The sequence below is a fragment of the Triticum aestivum genome, chromosome 5D (assembly GCF_018294505.1).
Source record: "Triticum aestivum cultivar Chinese Spring chromosome 5D, IWGSC CS RefSeq v2.1, whole genome shotgun sequence".
Classification (NCBI taxonomy): Eukaryota; Viridiplantae; Streptophyta; class Magnoliopsida; order Poales; family Poaceae; genus Triticum; species Triticum aestivum.
This window is the reverse complement of record NC_057808.1, coordinates 150635718-150660161: the sequence shown is the minus strand read 5'-3', so window position 1 is coordinate 150660161 and position 24444 is coordinate 150635718.

The following is a 24444-nucleotide window of genomic DNA, read 5'->3' as shown; positions in this document are numbered from 1 at the left end:
CTTGAGACTTCTTGAAATATTATCTTGGGGTGCCTTGGGCATCCCCAAGCTTGATTTTTGTATCTCCTTAATTCCTTTCATATCACGGTTTCCTAAATCTCGAAAGCTTCATCCACACCAAACTCAACAAGAACTCGTGAGATAAGTTAGTATAAACCAATGCAAAAACCTTATCATTTTCTACTGTAACAAATCACTAAAATTATTATTCAACATTGCATACTAAATGCCTCTGCATATTTAATACTCCTATCCTCAAATAGAATCATTAAACAAGCAAACATATGCAAACAATGCAAACATAACAGCAATCTGCCAAAACAATACAGTGTGTAAAGAATGCAAGATTCATCATACTTCCCTAACTCCAAACATTATCAAATTATACCACACTGTAGAAAATTTATCAGAGCACAATATGCAAAAAGTTTCAACATTTTATCATATTCTGACTTTTCTAGGGAATTTTTGCAACAGTGGTAAACTTTCTGTTTTGAAATAGCAACATGTATACTTGCAAAATAAGCATGGTAAAGGCTATCCTTGAAATTTTTGTTGAAAATAGAGATGTAAAACATTATTCTAAATAACAGAAAGCAAATACTAACAAAATAAAATGACGCTCCAAGCAAAACACATATCATGTGGTGAATAAAAATATAGCTCCAAGTAAAGTTACCGATGAACGAAGACGAAAGAGGGGATGCCATACGGGGCATCCCCAAGCTTAGGCTCTTGGTTGTCCTTGAATATTACTTTGGGGTGCCTTGGGCATCCCCAAGCTTAGGCTCTTGCCACTCCTTATTCCATATTCCATCGAATCTTTACCCAAAACTTGAAAACTTCACAACACAAAACTTAACAAAAAACTCGTAAGCTCCGTTAGTATAAGAAAATAAATCACCACTTCGGTACTTTTGTGAACTCATTCTAAATTCATATTTGGGTAATATCTACTGTATTCCAACTTATACATGGTTCATACCCTCCGATACTACTCATAGATTCATCAAAATAAGCAAACAACACAAAGAAAACAGAATCTGTCAAAAACAGAACAGTCTGTAGTAATCTGTATCAAACGTATACTTCTGGAACTCAAACAATTCTAAAATAAATTGGTGGACCTGAGAAATTTGTCTATTAATCTTCTGAAAAAAGAATAAACTTAAAAGTACTCTTCTGTAAAAAAAATGACAGCTAAACTCGTGAGCGCAGAGTTTCTGTTTTCTACAGCAAGATCACATTAACTTGCACCCAGGTCTTCCCAAAGGTTCTACTTGGCACTTTATTGAAACAAAATATATAAAACATTATTACTACAGTAGCTTAATCATGTTAACACACAAAAACAGTAGGGGTAAATATTGGGTTGTCTCCCAACAAGCGCTTTTCTTTAATGCCTTTCTAGCTAGGCATGATGATTTCAATGATGCTCGTATAAAAGATGAGAATTGAAACATAAAGAGAGCATCATGAAGAATATGACTAGCACATTTAAGTTTAACCCACTTCCTATGCATAGGGATTTTGTGAGCAAACAACTTATGCGAACAATAATCAACTAGCATAGGAAGGCAAAACAAGCATAACTTCAAGATTTTCAACACATAGAGAGGAAACTTGATATTATTGCAATTCCTACAAGCATATATTCCTCCCTCATAATAATTTTCAGTAGCATCATGAATTAACTAAACCATATAACCAGCACATAAAGCATTCTTTTCATTATCTACAAGCATAGAAATTTTACTACTCTCCACATAAGCAAATTTATTCTCATCAATAGTAGTGGGAGCAAACTCAAGAAAATAACTATCATGTGAAGCATAATCCAATTGAAAATTAAAATCATGATGACAAGTTTCATGGTTATCTTTATTCTTTATAGCATACGTGTCATCAAAATAATCATCTTAAATAGGAGGCATGCTTTCATCATAATAGATTTGCTCATAAAAACTTGGGGGACTAAACATATCATCTTCATCAAACATAGCATCCCCAAGCTTGTGGCTTTGCATATCATTTGCATCATGGGTATTCAAAGAATTCATACTAACAACATTGCAATCATGCTCATCATTCACATATTTTGTGCCAAGCATTCTATGTAATTCTTCTTCTAGTACGTGAGCACAATTTTCCTTCCCATCATTTTCATGAAAGATATTAAAAAGATGAAGCATATGAGGCACCCTTCCAATTTTTTTCGTAATTTTCTTTTATAGACTAAACTAGTGATAAAACAAGAAACTAAAAGAATTGATTGCAAGATCTAAAGATATACCTTCAAGCACTCACCCCCCCCGGCAACGGCGCCAGAAAAGAGCTTGATGTCTACTACGCAACCTTCTCCTTGTAGACGTTGTTGGGCCTCCAAGTGCAGAGGTTTGTCGGACAGTAGCAAATTTCCCTCAAGTGGATGACCTAAGGTTTATCAATCTGTGGGAGGCGTAGGTTGAAGATGGTCTCTCCCAAACAACCGTGCAACCAAATAACAAAGAGTCTCTTGTGTCCCCAACACACCCAATACAATGGTAAATTGTATAGGTGCACTAGTTCGGCGAAGAGATGGTGATACAAGTGCAATATGGATGGTAGATATAGGTTTTTGTAATTTGAAAATATAAAAACAGCAAGTTAACTAATGATAAAAGTGAGCGTAAACGCTATTGCAATGCTAGGAAAAAAGGCCTAGGGTTCATACTTTCACTAGTGCAAGTTCTCTCAACAATAATAACATAATTGGATCATATACCTATCCCTCAACATGCAACAAAGAGTCACTCCAAAGTCACTAATAGCGGAGAACAAACAAATAGATTATGGTAGGGTATGAAACCACCTCAAAGTTATCCTTTCTGATCGATCTATTCAAGAGTCCGTAGTAAAATAACACAAAGCTATTCTTCCCGTTCAATCTATCATAGAAATCGTACTAGAATAACACCTTAAGACACAAATCAACCAAAACCCTAATGTCACCTAGATACTCCAATGTCACCTCAAGTATCCGTGGGTATGATTATACGATACGCATCACACAATCTCAAATTCATCTATTCAACCAACACAAAGAACTTCAAAGAGTGCCCCAAAGTTTCTACCAGAGAGTCAAGACGAAAACGTGTGCCAACTCCTATGCATAGGTTCATGGGCGGAACCCGCAAGTTGATCACCAAAACATACATCAAGTAGATCACGTGAATATCCCATTGTCACCATAGATAAGCACATGCAAGACATACATAAAGTGTTCTCAAATCCTTAAAGACTCAATCCGATAAGATAACTTCAAAGGGAAAACTCAATCCATTACAAGAGAGTAGAGGCGGAGAAACATCATAATATCCAACTATAATAGCAAAGCTCGCGATACATCAAGATCGTGCCTCTTCGGTGGCCATCTTCATCATCCCGGTGCTCTCCATTGGTTTTCGGTGGCTACAGAGGCTTGCGGCGGCGGAACTCCCGATCTATTCTGCTCCCTGATGTTTTTAAGATATATGGATCTATATATATATAGGCGAAAGAAGTTGGTCAAGGGAGCCACGAGGGGCCCACGAGGGTGGGGGCGCACCTAGGGGGCAGGCGCGCCTCCCTGCCTCGTGGCCACCTCGAATCTTCCTTGACTTCAACTCCAAGTCTCCTGGATCAGGTTCGTTCCAAAAATCACGCTCCCGAAGGTTTCATTCCGTTTGGACTCCGTTTGATATTCCTTTTCTGCGAAACACTGGAACAAGGGAAAAAAACAGAAACTGGCACTGGGCTCTGGGTTCATAGGTTAGTCCCAAAAATAATATAAAAGTGTTTCATAAAGCCCATAAACATCCAAAACAGATAATATAATAGCATGAATACTTCATAAATTATAGATACGTTGGAGACGTATCACTGACTCATCCAGCCCTGGATAAGATTTGCTCTCAGTGTCTTTGCTCGAAGACATAGGATTTGGTTGAGCATCACTTCAGTCACTCTGACTTTGTTCACTTGGACCCCACTTAATAGTATGGTGGTTCCTATGACTCAACAAAGAATAAAAGGAAACTACGAAACAGCTATGTCTTCGCACTACATAGTCTTCACGTGAATGTCTTCTCAAGTCATAATCTTCGTTGTGAATATCTTCATAGACCACCATTGTCTTCAATGTCTTCACACATTTTTAGGGGTCATGTCCGGTAGGTAAACCGAATCAATGAGGGACTACTACCTGTGTTATCCTGCAATTCTCACAAACACATTAGTCCCTCAACCAGGTTTGTCATCAATACTCCAAAACCAACTAGGGGTGGCACTAGATGCACTTACAGAATCGTTTTTTTTTACCCGGACGCACTTCCTTGCGTGCGAAGATGTAGCTGGTGGGTCCCAGCAGTCAGGGGGAAACATTTTTTTCGTGAAATACGGTTGCCCGTCTAGTGGGTCCCTGCTGTCAGGTGGAGGAATCATTATTTTCCGCGTAATAAGGAGGCACTTCCTTGCGGCGGCCGTGGACCCAGCTGTCAGCCTCTCCACATACAGTACTCTTCCCATGGAAGTCGGTCGTTGACCACATTGACTACGCCGCGCCGAGGGCACCAGGGCGTTGGACGACAGCGAGGCCTAGGAAGGGGACGACGCGGCAGTGGAAGCCCGCGCGGAGACGAGTACGAGGGTTCACTGGTACGGCTGCGGTGTGAGGCTGCCGTCGCGCAGGGCCTGGCCAGCGGTGGGAATAGTATGGGGCGGTGAGGCCTCTGCGGCAGCATAGCCGGCCACGGGAGGCAGGAGCATGCGGCACGACTGGCGCTGCTTTGGGCGGCTGGAGCAAGAAGACCAGAGGTTGAAGAAGCACTACGGCCGTTGGATGGACATCGTACGGTCACTGGAGCTAGAATCGTTCATATTGACTAAGTTGACAAAGCACTTCGTCCCCGTCAACTTAGCAGGCCCACAAGTCAGCCTCCCATCAAGGTGGGTCCCAACTAGCAGGGGGAGTATTCTTTTTTTGTGCATAATAAGGAGGCACTTCCAGTGGGTCCGAGCTGACAGCGGGGGGAACTTATTTTTTCGCGAAATACGGTGGCCCATCCGGTGGGTCCCAGCAGTCGGGGGGGAAACGTTTTTTCACCAAATATGGTGGCCCGTCCGGTGGGTCCCTACTATCGGGTGGAGGAATAATTATTTTCCGCGTAATAAGGAAGCACTTCCTAGCGGCTGCCGTGGACCCAACTGTTAGCCTCTCCATGTACAGTACTCTTCCGATGGAAGTCGGTCGTTGACCACATTGACCACGCCGCGCCGAGATCACCACGGCGGTGGACGACGGCGAGGCCTAGGAAGGGGACGACACGGAGCCAGGGAAGACGCGGCAGTGGATGCCCACGCGGAGAGGAGTACGAGGGTTCACTGGTTCAGCTGCGGTGTGAGGCTGCCGTCGCCCCAGAATAACAGGGGGTGTGGGTGAGTGGAGGGATGGCCTGGCCAGCGGTGGGAGTAGTATGGGGGTGGTGAGGCCTCCGTGGCAGCACAGCCGGCCACGGGAGGCAGGAGCATGCAACATGACCGGCGCTGCTTTGGGCGGCTGGAGCAAGAAGACCAGAGGTTGAAGAAGCACTATGGCCGTTGAATGGACATCGTACAGTCACTGGAGCTAGAATCGTTCATATTGACTAAGTTGACAAAACCCTCCATCCCCGTCAACTTAGTAGGCCCACAAGTCAGCCACCCACTATGGTGGGTCCCAGCTAGCAGGGGGTATTCATTTTTTTGTGCATAATAAGGAGGCACTTCCTTGCGTGCGAAGATATAGCTGGTGGGTCCGACCAGTCAGCGGGGGGAACGTTTTTTTCGTGAAATACAGAAGCCCTTCCCGTGGGTCCTAGCTGTCAGGTGGAGGAATCATTATTTTGCATGTAATAAGGAGGCATTTCCTTAGGTGTGGCCATGGACCCAGCTGTCAGCCTCTCCACGTACAGTCCACTTCCGATGGAGGTCGTTCATTGACCACGTTGACCAGGCCATGCCGAGAGCACCAGGGCGATGGACGACGGCGAGGCCTAGGAAGGGAACGAAACGGAGCCAGGGAAGACTCGGCAGTTGTTTCCCACGCGGAGGAGTACGAGGGTTTACTGGTTCGTTTGCCGTCCCCGGAGAATAACAGCAGGTGTGCGTGAGTAGAGGGATGGCTAGGCCAGCGATGGGAGTACGGTGGGGCGGTGAGGCCTGCGCGGCAGCATAGCCGGCCGCGGGAGGAGGGAGCAGGCAGTCCCGCCGGCGCTTGTTTGAGTGGCTGGAGTAGGAAGAGCAGAGATGGAAGAAGCACGACTGTCGTTGGATGGACATCCAACAGTCACTGCTCTCGTGTGTTGACTAAGTTGACACGGCGTTGCTTGTGTATCAACCATTCTTTTTAGGAAAGCATACGCGTCAACCTGTAGTAGGCGCACAAGTAGGCCTCAAATCTGTGGAAAACAGCATACAGCCCATCTGACATTATTTGTAATAATGTACAACCCATTTGCTAATTCTTAAAAAAATTGGAACCCATCTTATTTTTGTTAGCATAACACCCCATATTGTGACCACGGTTAAAAAGTATACGAAATTTTGCATATTTCAGTCGGTCAACTATTTTTAATCCCGAAATATTGAATCACATTCAAACTATTTTGAAAAATAATTTATATAAATATAAAATCCAAATAATTGTCCACGCATAAAAATCAATGGAATTTAAAACCTTGTAATGAAAATTTTTGAAACTAATTCCCGGTTTGATGTGTTTTAAAAATGTACAGCCCATTTCTGGGCAAACCGAATGAAACTCTCCTCGTCTTGAAAGATTTGCAGCCCAGCGGGGCTGATAAAGCAAGTAGGACTCGTTTGGGTATTTCTTTAAAAAAATAGAACTGGGCTAGCCATTTTCAGCAAGAAAAAAACACAACTGGGCTCATGATGTGGTAAACATAAATAAAACACTGGCTAGACGGGCCACAGCCCCCGCACAGCCCCATTGTTACCCTGACCCGTCACTAAAACTAGTATAAATAACAACTGCTTGTTCCTCAAAAAAATAAACTGCGGGACCTGCTGGGTCCCTAGTGTCAGCCGCTCGTAGTGTAATTCTCTCGTTTATTGACTACGTTGACAATGGCGTGAGCCCCAGATGTCCAACCATTAGGAGGAACCATATTTTTGGGCTTGTAATATAGAGGCATTTGCTTGCGTACTGCCATGACGCTGGTGGGTCCCTACTGTCATCCTCTCCACGTACAGTCATCTCCTTGTTCCTCTCGGTTGTTGACGACGTTGACAACGCAAGAGAGCGGCGCACCGCGCACGGCGAGCGAACCAAGGCCGCGAGGCAGAGGACGACGACGAGGCCTTGGACAGAACGAATAGGAGCCGTGGAAGATGCGTCGGTCCAGTCGTAGGCCGAGGGGAGTACGAGGGTTGACTAGTTCGGGTGCGGGTGCGTGATGGGGCTAACGTCGCTGGAGAATAACAGGATGTGTGGGGTAAGAGAGGGAGGGACTGGCCAACGTTGGAGGGTACGTACGGTAGGGCGGCGGAGGCGCGGCCAGCCATGGGAGGCGGGAGCAAGCGTAGCCAATGGGGTGGTTTGGTTTGGGCAGCTGGAGGAAGAAGAAGACTAGAGATAGAAGATACACGACAGATGTTGGATGTCAATCCAACAGCTGGTAGGCAGAATCGTTTGTTGACTAGCTAGTAAGTCGACACCACCTTGGATAGGCTATTTCCTCGCGGGTCACAAATGTCAGAATCCAAATTTGTCATGGTCCCATTTGATGTGCTAGTTCGAAATAACTTTGTGGGTGCTGGTGGGGGCTAATCACATGGCTTCTGTAATGCACAGTGAGCTCAAGCAGACAGCGAGAGTGATGTTATTTCCCTTTGTTGGGATTTGTTAGTTGTTACAATATTTCACTCTAAATTAAACGACTGGCAAGCCATTTGCCTTGTTTCAAAGAAAATATGACAGTCACAGCCGAGTTGAAAAGGGCAAGAACATCTAACTCCAGCTTACAAACTGTACAAAAGCACGAGGGTTAGTTGTTCATCAGGTTTACAAAAAAACCCAGGTTCAAAAGGGCAACAACATCTAACTCCAGCACTGTTTTTGGCAGTCACAGTCAAATGGATCGGTCAGGTCCATAGAATGAACATCCTGGGTCGTAAAATTTACTAGATTATGACCACAATATGTTGTAAATAGAAGCCCGACACATTCAGAAGCCCTTTTGTCCACCTGAAACTCCTTTTTTTGCTCTTCCACATACCCATCCGTCAAAACCATGCTGCTGATAAACTTAAGCCTGATGGACTATAGTAACCTCGCATTCAACAGGAAGAATGTGACAAATCTAGTGTTTGCACGGTTGGCTACATATCATTCTAGCGTTATTGTCTTCAATCGAATCTCATGAGAAGTGAGAAAATCCCGATGCTTACGAATCCACCGATTGGTTATTACTTTCTTACCCCGTCCTATTGCCTAAATAGACATGAAGATTGAAAACAGTTAAGGTCTAAAAAAAGAGTGTCGAAAGAGCAACAACTGAACGGTTAATTCTAGTACACTATATGCGGGCTTCCAATGTGCGTGAAATTATCACCTTTATATACAACTTCTCCAGACATGGAAAGCATTGCAGCAAGCCAATAATCTTGTTCAGATCAAAACTATTCACTTGGATATATAAGATCTTGACAGAATCCAGCACCATTGATAGGCCATCCATGGAGAAACTCTTCATTGAGCATAGAACATAATATTAGTACAAAATGTGTACTCCAAGATGATATATAACTTATGCGCAGAAATTTAAAATGCAGCTTATGGTTACAAGGGTAGACGATAATATAAAGTACCTGAAGAACTGTGGAGCCAAACACCATATTGAAATGAGCACAGAGATCATGTATTACACCCAAGGTCTCCAGTTTAGGCGCAGAAAGGACGGTCATTTGCAACGGTGAATAACTAGAATCAAGGATCAACCTTTGAAGTGAAGCGGCATCTTGGATGATGAGCTGCCTTCCGTCAAAAGAAATTCCAATTCGTACAAGGTTAAGCGACTTTTTTGGAGACATCCGATTCTAACTGTGAAAACAAGCACCAAGCACTCGTGGGCAGGGAAACTGGAGTGGATGATGTTGTGCAATGAGGCCTCCGATATACGAACCCGCACAAGTGAAAGTTTCTTGAGAATGGGAGTCGAAGGTTTAGTACCAGATTGTCTGGTAGGTAGCACATCGCAAAGGTGGCGGTGTGGAGAGAGGAGAAAAACCGCGAGATGGACATCGGTGTCGAAGGAACCAATACATGGAGTTCGGTATGCGGTATGTGATTTCCAGGGGAATAGTAGAACTCAAGCAGCTGTAGTTATGTGAATTCAGGGGATTTCAGCCAGGAGTCCACCATGCAGGGTGATACGTCTACAACGTATCTATAATTTTTTATTGTTCCATGCTATATTATATTCTTTTTTGGATGTTTAATGGGCTTTATTATATAGTTTTATATCATTTTTTGGACTAACCTATTAACCGGAGGCCCAGCCCAAATTGCTGTATTTTTTGCCTATTTCAGTGTTTCACAGAAAAAGAATATCAAACGGAGTCCAAATGGAATGAAACCTTCGGGAACGTGATTTTCGGAATAAACGTGATCCAGAGGACTTGGAGTCTACGTAAAGCAATCAACGAGGAGAGCACGAGGCAGGGGGCACGCCTACCCCACCCCCCAGGCGCGGCCTCCACCCTCGTGGGTCCCATGTTGCTCCACCGACGTACTTCTTCCTCCTATATATACCTATGTACCCCCAAAGCATCAGAGGCATTCATAAAAACCTAATTCCACCGCCGCAACCTTCGGTACCCGTGAGATCCCATCTTGGGGCCTTTTCCGGCGTCCTGCCTGAGGGGGCATTGATCATGGAGGGCTTCTACATCAACACCATAGCCTCTCCGATGATGTGTGAGTAGTTTACCTCAGACCTTCGGGTCCAAGTTATTAGCTAGATGGCTTCTTCTCTCTCTTTGGATCTCAATACAAAGTTCTCCTCGATTCTCTTGGAGATCTATTCGATGTAATCTTCTTTTGCGGTGTGTTTGTCGAGACCGATGAATTGTGGGTTTATGATCAAGTTTATCAATGAACAATATTTGAATCTCCTCTGAATTCTTTTATGTATGATTGGTTATCTTTGCAAGTCTCTTCGAATTATCAGTTTGGTTTGGCCTACTAGATTGATCTTTCTTGCTATGGGAGAATTGCTTAGCTTTGGGTTCAATCTTGTGGTGTCCTTTTCCAGTGACAGCAGGGGCAGCAAGGCACGTATTGTATTGTTGCCATCGAGGATAACAAGATGGGGTTTATATCATATTGCATGAGTTTATCCCTCTACATCATGTCATCTTGCTTAAAGCATTACTCTGTTCTTATGAACTTAATACTCTAGATGCATGCTGGATAGCGGTCGATGTGTGGAGTAATAGTAGTAGATGCACGCAGGAGTCGGTCTACTTGTCACGGACGTGATGCCTATATACATGATCATAGCTAGATATTCTCATAACTATGCTCAATTCTATTAACTGCTCGACAGTAATTTATTCACCCACCGTAATACTTATGCTCTTGAGAGAAGCCACTAGTGAAACCTATGGCCCCCGGGTCTATTCTCCATCATATTAATCTTCCAACACTTAGTTATTTTTATTGCCGTTTATTTTACTTTGCATCTTTATCATAAAAATACCAAAAATATTATCTTATCATATCTATCAGATCTCACTCTCGTAAGTGACCGTGAAGGGATTGAGAACCCCTTTATCGCGTTGGTTGCGAGGTTCTTATTTGTTTGTGTAGGTGTGATGGACTTGTGCGTGGTCTCCTACTGGATTGATACCTTGGTTCTCAAAAACTGAGGGAAATACTTACGCTACTTTACTGCATCACCCTTTCCTCTTCAAGGGAAAACCAACGCAGTGCTCAAGAGGTAGCAAGAAGGATTTCTGGTGCCGTTGCCGGGGAGATTCAAGCCAAGTCAAGACATACCAAGTACCCATCACAAACTCTTATCCCTCGCATTACATTATTTTCCATTTGCCTCTCGTTTTCCTCTCCCCCACTTCACCCTTGCCGTTTTATTCGCCCTCTATTCCGTTGGCTTTTTTCGCTTGCTTCTTGTTTGCTCGTGTTTTGGATTGCTTGCTTGTCACGATGGCTCAATAGAATACTAAATTGTGTGACTTTACCAATACCAACAACAATGATTTTCTTAGCACTCCGATTGCACCCTTTACCGATGCTGACTCTTGTGAAATTAATGCTGCTTTGTTGAATCTTGTCATGAAAGATCAATTTGCCGGCCTTCCTAGTGAAGATGCCGCTACCCATCTAAATAGCTTCGTTGATTTGTGTGATATGCAAAAGAAGAAAGATGTGGACAATGATATTGTTAAAGCTATTTCCTTTTTTGCTTAGAGGTCGTGCTAAAGTTTGGTTTTCGTCTTTGCCTAAAAATAGTATTGATTCATGGAATAGGTGCAAAGATGCTTTTATCTCTAAGTATTTTCCTCCCGCTAAAATCATCTCTCTTAGAAACTATATCATGAATTTTAAGCAACTTTATCATTAACATGCTGCACAAGCTTTGGAGAGGATGAAATTAATGATACGTAATTGCCCTACACATGGTTTGAATCTTTGGATGATTATACAAAAAAATTATGCCGGATTGAATTCTGCTTCTAGAAACCTTTTAGATTTGGCCATGGGAGGCACTTTTATGGAAATCACTTTAGGAGAATCTACTAAACTCCTAGATAATATTATGGTTAATTATTCTCAATGGCACACCGAAAGATCTACTAATAAAAAAGTGCATGCGATAGAAGAAATTAATGTTTTGAGTGGAAAGATGGATGAACTCATGAAATTATTTGCTACTAAAAGTGTTTCTTCCGATCCTAATGATATGCCTTTGTCTACTTTGATTGAGAATAATAATGAATCTATGGATGTAAACTTTGTTGGTAGGAATAATTTTGGTAACAATGCGTATAGAGGAAACTATAATCCTAGGCCATTCCCTAGTAATTCCTCTAATAATTATGGTAATTCCTACAATAATTCTTATGGAAATTTTAATAAGATGCCCTCTGAATTTGAGACTAGTGTTAAGGAGTTTATGAATTCACAAAGGAATTTCAATGCTTTGCTTGAAGAAAAATTGCTTAAAGTTGATGAATTGGCTAGGAACGTTGATAGAATTTCTCTTGATGTTGATTATTTGAAACTTAGATCTATTCCACCTAAGCATGATATCAATGAGTTTCTCAAAGCCATGATAATTTCCATTGATGAGTGCAAAGAAAGAACCGCTAGGATGCGTGCTAAGAAAGATTGCTTTGTGAAAGCGTGTTCTTCTAATTTTTGTGAGAATAAAGATGAAGATCTAAAAGTTATTGATGTGTCCCCTATTAAATCTTTTTTTTGCAATATGAATCTTGATAATGATGGGACAGAATATGAGCCACCTTTACCTAGAAGGTGTTCCAAAAATTCGGAGACTTTAGATCTTGATGCGAAATTTGGTAAAAGTGGGATTGAAGAAGTCAAAACTTTAGATATCAATGAACACACTATTTTGGATTTCAAGGAATTTAATTATGATAGTTGCTCTTTGATAGATTGTATTTCCTTGTTGCAATCCGTGCTAAATTCTCCGCATGCTTATAGTCAAAATAAAGCTTTTACTAAACATATCGTTGATGCTTTGATGCAATCTTATGAAGAAAACTTGAGTTGGAAGTTTCTATCCCTAGAAAACTTTATGATGAGTGGGAACCCACTATTAAAATTAAAATTAAATATCATGAATTCTATGCTTTGTGTGATTTGGGTCCTAGTGTTTCCACGATTCCAAAAACTCTGTGTGATTTGTTAGGTTTCCACGAATTTGATGATTGCTCTTTAAACTTACACCTTGCGGATTCCACTATCAAGAAACCTATGGGAAGAATTAATGATGTTCTTATTGTTGCAAATAGGAATTATGTGCCCGTAGATTTTATTGTTCTTGATATAGATTGCAATCCTTCATGTCCTATTATTCTTGGTAGACCTTTCCTTAGAACGATTGGTGCAATTATTGATATGAAGGCAGGGAATATTAGATTCCAGTTTCTGTTAAGGAAAGGCATGGAACACTTCCCTAGAAAGAAAATAAAATTACCCTATGAATCTATTATGAGATCTACTTATGGATTGCCTACCAAAGATGGCAATACCTAGATCCATCCTTGCTTTTATGCCTAGCTAGGGGCGTTAAATGATAGCGCTTGTTGGGAGGCAACCCAAATTTATTTTAGTTTTTTGCTTTTTGCTTCTGTTTAGGAATAAATCTTTGATCTAGCCTCTGGTTAGATTTGTTTTGATGTTTTAATTAGTATTTGTGCCAAGTTAAACCTATAGGAACTTCTTGGATAATAATTATTTGATCTTGCTGAAAATTCCAGAAACTTTCTATTCACGAAAACAATTGTTAAAAATCACCAGAACGTGATAAATATTGATTCAAATTGCAGCAGATCAATAAACAAATTATTTAGGTCTTCCTATTTTGGCAGAAGTTTTAGAGTTCCAGAAGTTTGCGTTAGTTACAGATTACTACAGACTGTTCTGTTTTTGACAGATTCTGTTTTTCATGTGTTGTTTGCTTATTTTGATGAATCTATGGCTAGTAAAATAGTTTATAAACCATAGAGAAGTTTGAATACAGTAGGTTTAACACCAATATAAATAAAGAATGAGTTCAATACAGTAACTTGAAGTGGTGTTTTGTTTTCTTTCGCTAAAGGAGCTCACGAGATTTTCTGTTAAGTTTTGTGTTGTGAAGTTTTCAAGTTTTGGGTAAAAGATTTGATGGATTATGGAACAAGGAGTGGCAAGAGCCTAAGCTTGGGGATGCCCATGGCACCCCAAGATAATCTAAGGACACCTAAAAGCCAAAGCTTGGGGATGCCCCGGAAGGCATCCCCTCTTTCTTCTTCGTCCATCGGTAACTTTTCTTGGAGCTATATTTTTATTCACCACATGATATGTGTTTTGCTTGGAGCGTCTTGTATGATTTGAGTCTTTATTTGTTATTTTTCCACAATCATCCTTGCTGTACACACCTTTTGAGAGAGACACACATGATTCGAAATTTGTTAGAATACTCTATGTGCTTCACATATAACTTTTGAGCTATATAGTTTTTTGCTCTAGTGCTTCACTTATATCTTTTAGAGCACGGTGGTGGATTTGTTTTATAGAGACTATTGTTCTCTCATGCTTCACTTATAATATTTTGAGAGTCCTACAAAACAGCATAGTAATTTGCTTTAATTATCATAGGCATCCAAGATTAGTAAAAAAATCTTATGAGTGTGTTGATACTATGAGAAGTTTGATGCTTGATAATTGTTTTGAGATATGAAGATGGTGATATTAGAGTCATGCTAGTTGAGTAGTTGTGAATTTGAGAAATACTTGTGTTAAAGTTTGTGATTCCCGTAGCATGCACGTATGGTGAACCGTTATGTGATGAAGTCGGAGCATGATTTATTTATTGATTGTCTTCCTTATGAGTGGCGGTCGGGGACGAGCGATGGTCTTTTCCTACCAATCTATCCCCCTAGGAGCATGCGCGTAATACTTTGCTTTGATAACCTGTAGATTTTTGCAACAAGTATATGAGTTCTTTATGACTAATGTTGAGTCCATGAATTATACGCACTCTCATCCTTCCACCATTGCTAGCCTCTCTAATACCGCTCACTTTTCGCCGGTATCATACACCCACCATATACATTCCTCAAAACAGCCACCATACCTACCTATCATGGAATTTCCATAGCCATTCCGAGATGTATTGCCATGCAACTTACCACCGTTCCTTTTACTATGACACGCTTCATCATTGTCATATTGCTTTGCATGATCATGTAGTTGACATCGTATTTGTGGCAAAGACACCGTTCATAATTCTGTCATACATGTCACTCTTGATTCTGTCATACACCGCCGGAGGCATCCACATAGAGTCATATTTTGTTCTAAGTTTTGAGTTGTAATTCTTGAGTTGTAAAGAAAATAAAAGTGTGATGATCATAATTATTAGAGCATTGTCCCAAGTGAGGAAAGGATGATGGAGACTATGATTCCCCCATAAGTCGGGATGAGACTCTGGACTAAAAAAAAGAAAGGCCATAAAAAAAGAGAGAAAAGGCCAAAAAAATGATGAGAGAAAAAGAGAGAACGGACAATGCTACTATCCTTTTACCACACTTGTGCTTCAAAGTAGCACCATGATCTTCATGATAGAGAGTCTCCTATGATATCACTTTCACATACTAGTGGGAAATTTTCATTATAGAACTTGGCTTGTATATTCCAATGATGGGCTTCCTCAAAATGCCCTAGGTCTTCGTGAGGAAGCGAGTTGGATGCACACCCACTTAGTTTCTTTTGTTGAGCTTTCACATACTTATAGCTCTAGTGCATCTGTTACATGGCAATCCCTACTCACTAACATTGACATCTATTAATGGGCATCTCCATAGCCCGTTGATACGCCTAGTTGATGTGAGACTATCTTCTCCTTTTTTGTCTTCTCCACAACCACCATTCTATTCGACATATAGTACTATGTCCATGGCTCATGCTCATGTGTTGCGTGAATATTGAAAAGTTTGAGAACACCAAAAGTATGAAACAATTGCTTGGCTTGTCATCGGGGTTGTGCATGATTAAATACTTTGTGTGATGAAGATAGAGCATAGCCAGACTATATGATTTTGTAGGGATAACTTTCTTTGGCCATGTTATTTTGAGAAGACATAATTGCTTAGTTAGTATGCTTGAAGTATTATTACTTTTATGTCAATATTAAACTTTTGTCTTGAATCTTTCGGATCTGAACATTCATACCACAATTAAGAGAATTACATTGAAAATTATGCCAAGTAGCATTCCACATCAAAAATTCTGTTTTTATCATTTACCTACTCGAGGACGAGCAGGAATTAAGCTTGGGGATGCTTGATACGTCTCCAACATATCTATAATTTTTTGTTGTTCCATGCTATTTTTGCCTATTTCAGTGTTTCGCAGAAAAAGAGTATCAAACGGAATGAAACCTTCGGGAACGTGATTTTTGGAACAAACGTGATCCAGAGGACTTGGAGTCTACGTAAAGCAATCAGCGAGGAGAGCACGAGGCAGGGGGTGCGCCAACCCCCCCCCCCCAGGCGTGCCCTCCACCCTCGTGGGGCCCATGTTGCTCCACCGACGTACTTCTTCCTCCTATATATACCTACGTACCAAACCATCAGAGGCATCCACAAAAACCTAATTCCACTGCCGCAACCTTTTGTACCCGTGAGATCCCATCTTGGGGCCTTTTCCGGCGTCCTGCCGGAGGGGGCATTGATCACGAAGGGCTTCTACATCAAGAACGTAGCCTCTCCGATGATGTGTGAGTAGTTTACCTCAGACCTTCGGGTCCATCGTTATTAGCTAGATGGCTTCTTCTCTCTCTTTGGATCTCAATACAAAGTTCTCCTTGATTCTCTTAGAGATCTATTCGATGTAATCTTCTTTTGCGGTGTGTTTGTCGAGACCGATGAATTGTTGGTTTATGATCAAATTTATCTATGAACAATATTTGAATCTCCTCTGAATTCTTTTATGTATGATTGGTTATCTTTGCAAGTCTCTTTGAATTATCAGTTTGGTTTGGCCTCCTAGATTGATCTTTCTTGCAATGGGAGAAGTGCTTAGCTTTGGGTTCAATCTTGCGGTGTCCTTTCCCAGTGATAGCAGGGGCAGCAAGGCACGTATTGTATTGTTGACATCGAGGATAACAAGATGGGGTTTATATCATATTGCATGAGTTTATCCCTCTACATCATGTCATCTTGCTTAAAGCGTTACTCTGTTCTTATGAACTTAATACTCTAGATGCATGCTGGATAGCGGTCGATGTGTGGAGTAATAGTAGTAGACGCAGGCAGGAGTCGGTCTACTTGTCACGGACGTGATGCCTATATACATGATCATACCTACATATTTTCATAACTATGCTCAATTCTATCAATTGCTCGACAGTAATTTGTTCACCCACCGTAATACTTATGCTCTTCAGAGAAGCCACTAGTGAAACCTATGGCCCCCGGGTCTATTCTCCATCATATTAATCTTCCAACACTTAGTTATTTTTATTGTCGTTTATTTTACTTTGCATCTTTATCATAAAAAGACCAAAAATATTATTTTATCATATCTATCAGATCTCACTCTCGTAAGTGACCGTGAAGGGATTGACAACCCCTTTATCGCGTTGGTTGCGAGGTTCTTATTTGTTTGTGTAGGTGCGAGGGACTTCTGCGTGGTCTCCTACTGGATTGATACCTTGGTTCTCAAAAACTGAGGGAAATACTTATGCCACTTTACTGCATCACCCTTTCCTCTTCAAGGGAAAACCAACGTAGTGCTCAAGAGGTAGCACAGGGCATGGTATGCTTTCTCAGGTAGCATGACGGGATGCAGAGGCTTTGAACGGAGCCCTGGTGGGAGGAGATGATGGCTCTGGGGATTTCAAAATCATTGAAGAGAGATAGCTGACGACAGTCGAAATTAAGGGGCACGGCGCGCCATTGAGGGCGCCACAGAATTGAGAGGACTTGGGTGCGGCAGCAATCCTTGCTGGGGTGAAGCGAGATGATCTCCCCAAGGACGGCATCCGGGAGATCGCTGATGCGGTCCACCCGAGATTCTACGGGTTCCTGAGATCCGGTGGGGGCGGGGTTGCTGCTTCTCCCCACGCTGCCGGGTGCGGGATCTACAACAGGCGTCGCCGCTGGCGGGAGCCTCATCTTCTTGGCGCTGGGGTCAGCCGACTCCATTTTCCTCGAGGGTGTCTCATCGCGCTCATGGATTTGAAGGGGAGCTGGGGTTTTCTGTAGGAGTGAGGTGAGGAATTTGGGGGTACGAGTGGAGCGAGCTGACATGAGGTGGGTGGGAGTGAGGTGGAAGAAGAGCACCCAGGTTTTTTGGGGGGCGGTGTGCTGGGTGTGGGTAGCACCTCTCATTCAGTAAATATATGGGCTTTTGAATTGATTTTACTATTTACTAGGGTGGATGGGCTGTTTTGTCTTGGGCCCAGAGAAACAATTACTACTAGTACAGTGGAGACACTCTACAGCTACCTAGAAAAATAATTACTACTAGTACAGTGGATCCAATACCGCTTCTGGCTCCTCCTAGGTCATCAAAATGTCTCCCTATATTGAATGCCGTTATACTTTTGTTCACCGACATGCGGGCCATGCAGCACGCGGGCCCAGATGCCATCCACAAAATTAGAAGGCAGTATGCAGGCGGAGAGTCACCCCGGTCGTAGCGCGGCAGTAACGAGCCGTCGTATCACAAAACCCCACCTCCCCGCAGTCTAAGTTTGACGGACGAAGTAACCATTATTTCACTCTTCGCTGAATCCCCTTCTCCCTCACCGTCTTCAAGAAAGGCAACACTCACATCTGACACTGTTCTTCTCTCCCAACGAAGGGAAGGTAAGCGGATCCGTGATGTTGGTATATTTTCGTTTAGAGAAAAAAAAGAACTTTTGCAAAGCAGTAACCGATCCTCACTCTCTTTTTTGTTTCATTGTCATTGCGATTGTGTTTTCCTTTCAGTGGTCTCCTAGTATTCGTCAGTTTCATGATGGACCAAGGAGAACCAGGCAAAGATCCGCCGATATTGGAGCAGACGCGGGAGGCTGATCCCCACGAGACAGAGAGCTCCAAGAAGATGGAGGCAGCCACCGAGCCGACCCCAGATATGCTCATGGACACTACTGAGATGGTCAACGCCCCGTTTGAGGTTACAGCCCCCGTGGCACTGCAGGAGCAGTTTTCCCCCTTCGAGGATGTGTCCCCCCCCCCCCGCTGAGCTGCCCAAGGTGATTTTCTTCTTTGCCGATCTCGATTGTGGTTTTTCATCTAAGTATGTGGTGATGAATAATGCAAAATTTTATTATCTTTGATGCCATGCTATACATAGTGGTTTAAATAACTTGTGTTTCTTATACTGGAAAGTATTTCAGAATTTTTTTCTGTTTCAATTAGAGCCCTGATGCAGACAAGGCTTGTGTTGTTGTACATGTCACTCGCTATGAGGCGGATGACCTGAATATAGCACTGGGAAAACAAAGTTTTTAGGCCGTTGGATCCTGGAAGCCATTTGCGCTTATACCAATGAAGAGTTGTATTCCAGCCTCACTGTTGTCAGGCGTGTTGTCCAGGGTGTACTGAAGCACAAGAAGTTCAAAGCTACTCGTTCGTTTGTGAGGCATACTATTCTTGTCAAGCTTACGCAGGAAGATGAGGTGGCATGCCTCCATAAACAAGTTTATGAGTGGCAAGGCCACAAGGTTGTCTTCATGAAGGTTCACGGGATTGAGCTCCTGCCGGACGTCCTCGATGATGTTCATGGCAAGGTTCGTCTTGTGTCCAACCCAAATTAGATCGAGGCATGAAATAGTTGCCCCAGCTAGTGTTTAATAGTAGTTTGGATTGTGTCTAATTATCCGAACCTTTCCTGTTATCGAGCCCTCTGAGCTAGTACTCTGTCTGAATCCGTCTATGGGAACTGCTGCTACTTTTGTGTTCCTGTGAATCATGTGAGAACCATCATAATTGTTGCCAAAATAGATGCGTCCTCACTAGTTTTTTCATGAATATGGCATGCTAAGACATAAGTTGTCACGGTTTATCATACGAGCAGTGTGTGTTTTGATGAAATAGAGTACTCGTTCGAGAACTGTGCGCCGACGTATACATAAGTACTTGTAAACACTGTTGGTGCTACCCCACTTGTAAGCAGTTGTGCAAAACACGGCACATTGGCTCAGCTCGCTTCAACACTAGGCTATCGACCAGCTAACAATCAACAATCTTATAGTGGTTCACGCAGTTAACTGAGGCCACAATGTAAATTCCAAACATTCACACGCTAGTCCAGCGTTCATGTGGAACACTCACATTAAACTCGGCTTCATAAAAAACTTGAAACACATAAGTTAAGCAATTTTATACATCTCAATGATTCATAGAACATAACAAACATATACTAGTTCACAACAAAAGATAAAGTTGTGAGAAGGTTTACAAATCAGGAAAAAACAAGCAAGGCTTCTCTGAGCAAAGGGCCTCCCGGCAGCTTAAATTTCCTGGAGTTCACTCTGGTTTTTTCTTGTTGCCACCATCCAGGGTTAGGTTCCCTCATTCCAGAATAACCAATTATAATTGTGTTCTCAGCTGGAATGCCGAACTGAACCATGCAGTGTACTGACCAGCTGAAAGTCTTGTGTATTCCACTAAATTTAAGTGCCGCCATTTGCAGAAATAAGCACACCACAATGCCTCTTGTCCGCGCACCTGTCCCAAAACCATCTGTGCAGTCGTGCCAGCTAGTCCTCGATCCATGGATGAACTGGAAGAAAGTGCATTCCGGACTAGGATGCAGATGTTTTCGCTCGTCCCTACACTGCAATCAGGAAGTAAAACATACGAATCAGCTTCTTTGAGATTGCGTTGGTCATTCTACCTAGTAACTACCAATGTAGGAATAACTGGAAGACGGGTGGTTAGACGACGACAGCGAGGGATAGCCATCTCATTTTGTGCAGTTCTACTAAAACTGAGGTGTGTGCTTTTGATTGTGCGGATAGAAACGATACGGAGACAGACATCTCGAAACGATATGGAGACAGACATCCTTGTTTGCGCAAATATGAAATACGGTTATTTAAACAGTGACAGATATTTGCAGTGGCGTGTGATTAACAGCAGCATCTATTGTGTTATAATTGGCACTATATTGACAGTATGAAGGTCTCCTTAAGTATGTAGCATCACATCACATCAACACTGCCACTAGATTAACATCCAGAGCAATAGCATTAGTATTACTTTCATGAGAGTAGCACATGGTCAGTAAATGTGCAATCAAATTTGTGCAGTTCCACTAGGATGAAGCAATGTTAGCGGTGTGAGATTTAAGTGTAACTGCAAAAACACAATTCATGGGAAATAAAGCAAGATGGAAGCACTTCATAAAATGGTGGTGGCATTGCTTCAATTTATCGACGGCACTAGACCATTACTTATAGTGACATTAGGTGGCATTGCTTAATGCTTCATGTGATTTTACATTAACGGTATTGATATGGGCGTACGGACAGCAGGGGCATAAAGTGGTGAGGCAGATGTGGTTGCCGAGAGCGGCAAACACTCAGGCATCATGTCTGCATTTGTCCCATTTTTTATCTCCTCGGCGACATTTTCCTACGTGAGCACAGGAAATCTAGACCTGCTCATTCTCATTTGTGTTGTCCCCCAACACCCGTCACTTTCTTTCCTTTTTCAACCAAGAGATAGGTCCACTTCCCGCCACCCTTCACCATCCACCATGCTTTCTTCGTCTTTTCAACCAAGAGACCGGTTGGGTAGCCAGTATCTACTACTTTCCCCCGTTTCCTCTTAGAACCAAGTCCTAGGTTCATGATACAGCTTTCCCACTTTCTTCCCTATTTGAACCAACTCTTAGAGTCGACTGTATGAACTAGCTTCACCTCTAATAATAGTAAAAGTCTAGGTGGCTTTGGAACAGCGGACGGAAGTAGAAAAAGATCCACACGAAGCCAAGTGTGGAGCTGGGGCAGTAGAGCAAGGCAGGTTTCGAAGGAATATATACCTGAGGGTCGTCGACATGTGGCAAAGACGGCGTCAGGAGGCCGTATCTTCGCCACAATACCGCAGGGAGGAAGAAGGGGCCGGAGGCCCTCCCGAGCCAGCGCTATCTCGGAGAGAACGGCACGGCCGCCGATCTGGACGAGCGGGCAGCCGTTGGTCTCCTCCCTCGCCGCCGACGACGGCGTGAACAATGCACCTACACCCCTGCCCCGGTGGAGGTTGTCCGGCCGGATTTGTGACCAGCCGTGAGCTGAGAGAGAGAGTGTCCACCTATGTCTTGCTTAGATCTGGAGAGCATGAGAGAGTGAACGAGAGGAACCCTAGTAAAGCAAGCGCTAAGGCTCCTGCTTATATATATAGTGGAGTGATTTTGTTTTACCAGCTTCAAAAAATGCGCTCCTACGTGTACCCGCGAGTGGGTGTGAGAGAACTAGTGCGTGCGTGCACCGCTTCTCTTCGTGGGAGTACAATGTACTATGCCCAAAGAACGTTCGTGTCGGTGTACAAAAAGAGGGGTGCGTTTTTGTACCCCTTTACCTGTGCACGGGCAGTCAGAGCCGTGCCCGCGGCCACACCAAGCAGAGCAGGGGAGGTGAGCCAAGGTAAGACCGAAGCCCAAGACAATCAGAGCAACGCCAAGGCCAAGACCACAAAGAGCAGGGGGACGAAGCAGGTTCCCCCGGCAAGACCCTTGCTGGGGCAGCCTCAGCAGCCCCGGCAAGACTCTTGCCGGTGCAGCTCGCCCCACACCAACAGAGCGAGCCACCGTTGAGCCCACGGTCCCCACCGCCGTCATCCACATGGGGCCAGGGCTCGGGAGGCACCTCTGTGGTGGCATGCATATCTTTGTGAAGACATATTCAAGATAAGATGAGGATTAAAAGACAACGATCCTCGGCAAGAACCTTGCCGAGGAAGGCCACCAGACCCCCGGCAAGGCCCTTACCGGGGACGACAGTGCGCCACGGCAAGACCCATGCCGGGCCACGCGACAAGACCCTTGGCGGGCCACCCGGCAAGGCCCTCACCGAGGACGCCAGCGGGGCCACCACCAGGCCCACGCCAACCAAGCTTCCACCGCCGTTCGCATGCAGCTGCCAGCCCAACCAGCTGGGCGGGCACCTGCGTGGCAACATGCAGCCCCCAGGCCAACTCATCGAGTGCCTGCGTGGTGGCATGCAGATCTTCGTGAAGGCTCCACCACCGTGCCACCTCAGCTGCCTGCCTGCCTACATGGCGCTGCACGCATCGCTGGCTAGGGCGCGTGTCAAGGCGAGGAGGAGCAGCGACGGACGGGACGGGCCTCGCCCCCGTCCCCAATAAAGCAAGGGGACACCTAAGCTACGCATTAAATGCGTCTTGTCCTGTAATACGAGCGATAAGCTCAGGGCACTGTACGCCTTTCCACCTCCTGTGTGCCACTGTGGCAGCCCCTTCCGACTACAAAAGGAGGCCCATGGCATACTGGAGAAGGATTCGGCTCTTAACCATGCACTCACCACAGCTAGTTCGAGAGCTCAAGAACTCTCTGAAATACACCCACCAAAGCAGGACTAGGGTTTTACGCATCCTCGCGGCCCGAACCTGGGTAAACAATCCTTGTGCTGGCTACTGATCCTGCTCTTCTTGCAACCTTGCACCTCGGCAACCGTAGTAGGGATTCTTGTGATCCCATAGGTGTCGTTCCACACCGACAGTTTGCCACAAGAATAATAGTATAAGTGTGTGCCGTGTGAACTAAAATAAAATGTGCGCAACGTCTTTTGTTTTTTAGAAGTTCTGAGGGTACGGTGTGAAGATCACATATGTGTGTGACATCTACCTGCAGATAGACAGTGGGTGCGAGAGGACTCGGGAGAGTCGTGACTCGTGAGGGTGCGTGCGCGTGAGAGAGAGGGGGGCACGTATCAATGTAATGCATGTGTCCATAAATCATTATCCAACAAACGTTCGCCACAAGCCTTTTCCTGATGAACGTAGTAAGAACCGTTAAATCGGCATCCGACAGTGTCAGTTTGGCCATGTCATTTAACAGAACAGCCACTCCTCCTACACACAAATCTTCCACGTGAGTGTTAGCAACTGCCGTATGCTCCCTCCGTTCCAAAATGCAGTGCATATAGCTTTATTAAAAATTCGAACCTCGCAAACTTTTACCGAGTTTTCGTGTACTAAATTGCACATGTAGAATACCCTGTATATATCATTTCATTCATCTTCGAGAGGTAACTATAAAGATGGGGTAGGAGTCTACAAAGAAAGACCATCGTATCACCTGCAGCAATTTCAACCATCCTTTGGTGTGGAGGAATATCATAGGAACTCTATATGATATGATTTTTATAGGATTTTTTCCTTTAGAGCCAATTGGTTCATAGGAATAGATTCATATACTCCACATTTGAAAGGAAATAAACATGATATCATTTCTATAGCTTTAGAGCCACTTGGTTCATGTGAATGGATTCCTATACTCCCATAATTTCAAAGGAAAATAAACATTAGCGTATATTCAATAGAAAAGTTCTTATGATATGAACCAAATTACATCTTTTTTCTAATCCCTCCTCATAGGAATTGAGATACATGTTATCTCTAGATTCAATAGAAAAGTTCATATGA